The following is a 5,848-nucleotide window of genomic DNA, read 5'->3' as shown; positions in this document are numbered from 1 at the left end:
CAGATTTGTCAAAGGAGGGTGACATACACAATGTGCAGTGATGGGTCCCCAGAACCAGGATTAAAAAAATCACTGGTTTAGAGAGTTTAACAGAGAGTTCAAGTACAACTGAGGATTGGTGCCATGACCCGGGTTGCAAGAAACACAATAGAGACTAAAGTGTTTAGTGTCCTTGCTCTAGCTCTCATGCCAGAAAAGCTAGAATGAATCCACTTGAAATGGGAATATAGAATAGGGGTTTGAGGATGAGCGTATTTGAGGCCAACTAAGAGCTGTGTGAGTAAATCTCCATGTTTGCAAATCAGGGGAAAAAAAAACAGCTTTCCTATTCTGTCAGTTCTCTCCCAATCTTCCCTCTGTTTCTGTTGACAACTACAAATATATGGGAATGATCCATCTCTGGCCCCATTCCTGACATGTGACAGAGACACCATACGCAAAGTATTTTCGCCCTTTGTGAATGAAAGATCATTTTTGCACCTGTTCGCCACAGGACTTGCGGGGGTGGAAGGCACAGACGGAGAGAGAGAGAGAGAGAAAAACAGAGAGAACACAGAACCAGGGAAGAGAGGGGGGGATAATATGAGATGAGAAGCAGGCATGGCAACAGGTTACGAGGGAAAAGCAAAAGGTGCCGATATCTTAATGGTTCAGTAAATTGGCTGTTTGCTACACATCAGCCCACAGACAGACACTCAGCACCACAGGGCCTCCCAGAAAACACAGCAGAACAACAGAGAATTCTCCTAATTATGAGCTGATTGCACTGACAGCAATCCGTGCTCTGATTACAGCTGGAATAAATTATACAAGCCTCTATTCATGGTTAAAGGGCTTGGGCTATTTCTGGCTTCATTCCTTCGTTTCCAACCACAGATAAGGCCTGTCTGACTGTGCATGGCAAAGATCACACTAGATGTCTCGTTTGGGGATGCCCACATTTTGTGAGTCAATAATGCAAACAGTCTTTTCATTTGATTGTTCAACTCACAGATTAGTTGAACTTAAGGTCAAAGAAAAAGTGCTTAAAGGAACATGGAATTATGAAATTTTATAAGCATTGTTTAAGACTGTAAAAAGTTGACTCAACTTAAGGCAACAAACTTCAAGACATTTTTTAATTAACTTTAAACCCAATTACCGCACTTGACTTTATTTAAATTGAGTAAACTAAAAAAATATCCTGAAGTTTGTTGCCTTAAATTTTAAAAGTTTACTTTTTTACAACACCCACATTTTTGACTCAAGGACCCCTAAAACCACTATTTGAAGCCACACAGGATTCTCATACTTCTGCTTTAATACGTTTTGGCAGTGACTGTATTTTAAAATAATTGTTCTGAAAAAAATTATACAAATATTTCATCATAACATAAATATTGAACGTCAACTGCTTCAAATATCAACTGTATCTTAAAAAAATAGGCACTATATAATTAATAAGCACTAGTATCTAATGAATAAGTAGTATCTAATGAATAAGCACTATCTACTGAATAGGTACTAGTACTTAATAGATCATAAGGGTTATTGATTTAATGTCAAAACGGCTTGCCATGGTTATATAGAACTATTATGTAAAAAGAACTTTTAATGAACCATCTATTTTAGGAATCTTAATTAGAATTACAACAGAAAAATGTAAGCTTTAAATTTAAATTTACATCTTTAAAAAATCTGTATTTATTCAAAGTACTTTTTAACAAAACATTTCAATAAAGTATTTATAAATAAATGCATTAATGGAATTTTCTTCAATACTTGTTATTAATTTTTATTATTACTCACAAATAGACTGACTTTTTTTCTCAAATATTAGATTTTAGGCATGGACATAATATACATTCATTTATTTATTAAAAATAAAACATACAATATTCTGTATATGAAGAGCTCAGATGCAGTGCCATCTGTAATTTTCTTTTATAACGAGCATTTATCTCAGCCCTTTCTGTTATTGTTCAGTTATTTAATGTTAAAGGTGATAACAAATAACCAAATCTTTGCCTAAAACGTGAAATTACTGAACCTAGACATAGGAGTCTGAGAAAAATTATAATTTTAGAATGAAATTTATGGCATTATATATAATAAGCAAAGCACAACTTGTTTTTCTTTCACGATTTGCTATAACATAACATATTGTCTGTTTAACTCAAACCAAAACAAACTGTGACTGGTTGTCTTCTTGACAATCTTTGTCATGTAAGTGAGTGAAGTGTCCATTATTCCTCCCTCGGTGACTTCAACTCATGAGCTCCTCACTAGCCTGACAATTACCATGAATTATCTTCACTTCCAGACAATCAATTAAGAGAATTATTGAACTCCTCTGAAACCTTATCGGTTCTCCCCAGCAGGGCAGCACAGTGAAGATAGATCACAGATTGTGAAACCTCTAAAGACTGTCTCTTTATCACCTGGGAATTTGCTCTGCGTATTGCCGCATGGGCCTGCAGTCACTTTGCCATAATGGTTAAGATTTAGGCTGGCATAAACAACCTTTAAGGTAAAGTTTTAGGCAATAAACTAAAGTGCACTTCAGGTCTTCATGCCAACAGCAAAAGATGCCAGGCTAATGGAGGGGAATTATCCATTACACAATTTCCCTAGTGATTAAAAATTATTTTTGATACAGAGCTTGTATTAATGGATTAAACGCAGACAATAGTACTGTTGTACAGTCGCAAAAGCTGTTTTGTTTTTTTGGGATGATTTAACATTTGGTTAGACAAACTAACGCATGCAGTGTTGTCATTACAATCGTGAGCTGCATCAGTAGTTCATGTTACTTAGCAGTTTTAAAACGATCATTTTCTGCCATCTAGCGATATTTGTAGGTCAAACAGACGTGGTGAAACATTTCTAATACCATATTGCCCTCTTTTGGACGCTTTTAACATTTAATAAACAGACGTGAACTTTCTTAAAATCGTCCTGCTTCTGCACCAAACGATTACTGTACGATAATACATTCAAAGTGGCTTTATTACCCTATTGTTTTGTACTTAACATGTGATATATGCAAAGGCACAAACATTTGAACGAAAATAGTCAAAAATACTCACCAAACTCAAGTTTTTTTTATAGATAACTCAAAGCATGCGAATCCAATTGCGTCTTTGCCCTTTCCATCACGCGTGTCCTACAGCGCAAAAGATTAATTAAGACATAATGGGAAACAGGTGTTAGCGGTTTGATTATTGGAAGACTTTTCTTTTGTATTATTTTTATTCAGAATTTGAAATATGTCTCGTATATTAAGTCATGGGAATAGTTTAAGACAGTGCAGTTAAGTTGGTGTACATTTTTTGCCATTTAATATCTATTAATTAATCAGACATTACAACTTTTTTTGTCATAACATGGCTATTAGCAATACAAAATGAATACATTTTTCCAAATAATATAATATAATATAATATAATATAATATAATATAATATAATATAATATAATATAATATAATATAATATAATATAATATAATATAATATTGACAATTGAAAAACTGTTATACATTTACATGTGAATTTTTTAATTGCTGTCTTGTAAATCCAGGCACTTGAATAGACCACTCAAATGAAGCATTCTGGCAACACACACATACATATATATATATATATATATATATATATATATATATATATATATATATATATATATATATATATATATATATATATATATATATATATATATATGTCAGTATAATTTGCAGTATGTCAGTATAATTTGCAATGAATTAAAATAATAATAATCATAAGCATAATAATAATAATAATAATAAGAAGAAGAAGAAGAAGAAGAAGAAGAAGAAGAAGAAGAAGAATACATTAGTTGATTTTTTTATTTGATTAATTTGGTAATTTAACTAATTAATATAAAATTTGTTTATTTGTTTTACATGTATATATTTGTTTTTGTTATTTTCTACCAGGGTAGTCCTGAAGTACACAAACTGAAGTATCACAATACAGGTAGTATTGCGATACTGTATTAATTCATAATTAAAATATATGAAATGAAGCAAATTGTGAGAAATACTATATTTTCTATGATAAAATATGCACATTTAATTAATAATTCCCTCATTATTGAAAAAAAAGTATTATTTGCACAGACATTCTTGTTTTTGTATACTTTGATTCTTTTGTTGTTATTGCAATAATAATAATAATAATAATAATATAATAAATAAAATCATTGATTCATTCATTTATTCCTCAAGCAACATTAACTATTGTAGAACTGTTAATAACGATACTACTATTTGAAAACTACAATAGCACCACCCATATTTTGAAGCCAAGGTATTCCGGTACTACTATAGTACTGTGCAACCCTGTTCCCTACATTATATTGTAAACAGCATGAAGTATTATATTATATTATATTATATTATATTATATTATATTATATTATATTATATTATATTATGTTATGTTATGTTATGTTATGTTATATTATATTATATTATGTTATGTTATGTTATGTTATATTATATTATATTATACTATATTATATTATATTATATTATATTATATTATATTATTTTATCATGTTTCCTTTTAACAGAAAATAAATATGACAAAGCAATATATATATATATATATATATATATATATATATATATATATATATATATATATATATATATATATATATATATATATATATATATATATGCGCACATAATTTTGCCATAAAAACAATAAATTAAATAAAAATATTAAAAATTAAATAAAAACATTAAACATTATTTGTGAGAAATTATTTTGTAATTAAACACAAACCTGTTTTCAAACTTTGGCTCAGGAACCCCAGTGAGCCACAAGAGATTACTATAGTGGTCTGTGAAAAAAAATATGAAAAAAGCATTGAAATAAATAAAATATACTAATCAAACAAATTCATAAAAGTAATATTCAGTTAAAATAATAACACTGTGGCACTGTGGCTCAGTGACTCGCCTCACAGCAAGAAGGTCACTGGTTTGAGTCCTGGCTGGGTCAGTAGGCATTTCTATGTGGATGGCATTTCTTCCCATGTTTGCATGGATTTCCTCTGTGTTGCTCCGTTTCACCCACAGTTCAAAGGCATGCAGTAGGTGAATTTAATTATAAATTGGCCATAGTGTATCTGCTTGAATGAGTGTGTATGGATGTTTCCGTGTACTGGGTTGCAGCTGGAAGGGCATCTGCTGTGTAAAACATATGCTGGATAAGTTGGTGGTTCATGTGGTGACCCCAGATCAATATAGGAAAATGAATGAATAAATAAAAATTACAAACACAAAGATTAAGTAAAATTTTGAAAAACCTAAACTTGTAAAAGAATAAACGAATGAACATATGAATAAAACAAATGAAATGCTGTAAATGCAGTATGGGCAATTATAATGCAAAGGAAAGATATAATAATGTAACTTTATCTAATTTAAATATTTTCCAATGGACATTTTAGACTAATTGATAATATAGTTCTTTAATAAGTGATAAATTAGGCCTTTATTCAAACATCTATAACCTTTAAAGCTTTTTTAAATTATACATTTTAGCTTAGAGGTGTTTTGTATAGTCTGTTGCGACTCAAAAACTTTATATATGAAATCTTTCTATATCTAATTACATATAATTATCATATTGTTATTAATATTATTGTTAAAAACAAAAAAAAATCGGTGCCATGGAAATGTCGCATTCCCACACCCATTCCCTCACTCTCTGTGAGTGTAGTGTGCACTTGCTGCTGCTGCATCACGTAGTAGTGTGTAGCACGAGAGGGAGGGGCGGGGTTTGTTCTGTGCACTTCGCTCGTGACCGCGCATCAGTCGCTGAGCCCAGGACG

Source organism: Danio rerio, chromosome 4 (assembly GCF_049306965.1).
Source record: "Danio rerio strain Tuebingen ecotype United States chromosome 4, GRCz12tu, whole genome shotgun sequence".
NCBI classification, from domain to species: Eukaryota; Metazoa; Chordata; class Actinopteri; order Cypriniformes; family Danionidae; genus Danio; species Danio rerio.
The sequence above is the reverse complement of the archived record's forward strand: the minus strand, read 5'-3'. Positions refer to the sequence as shown.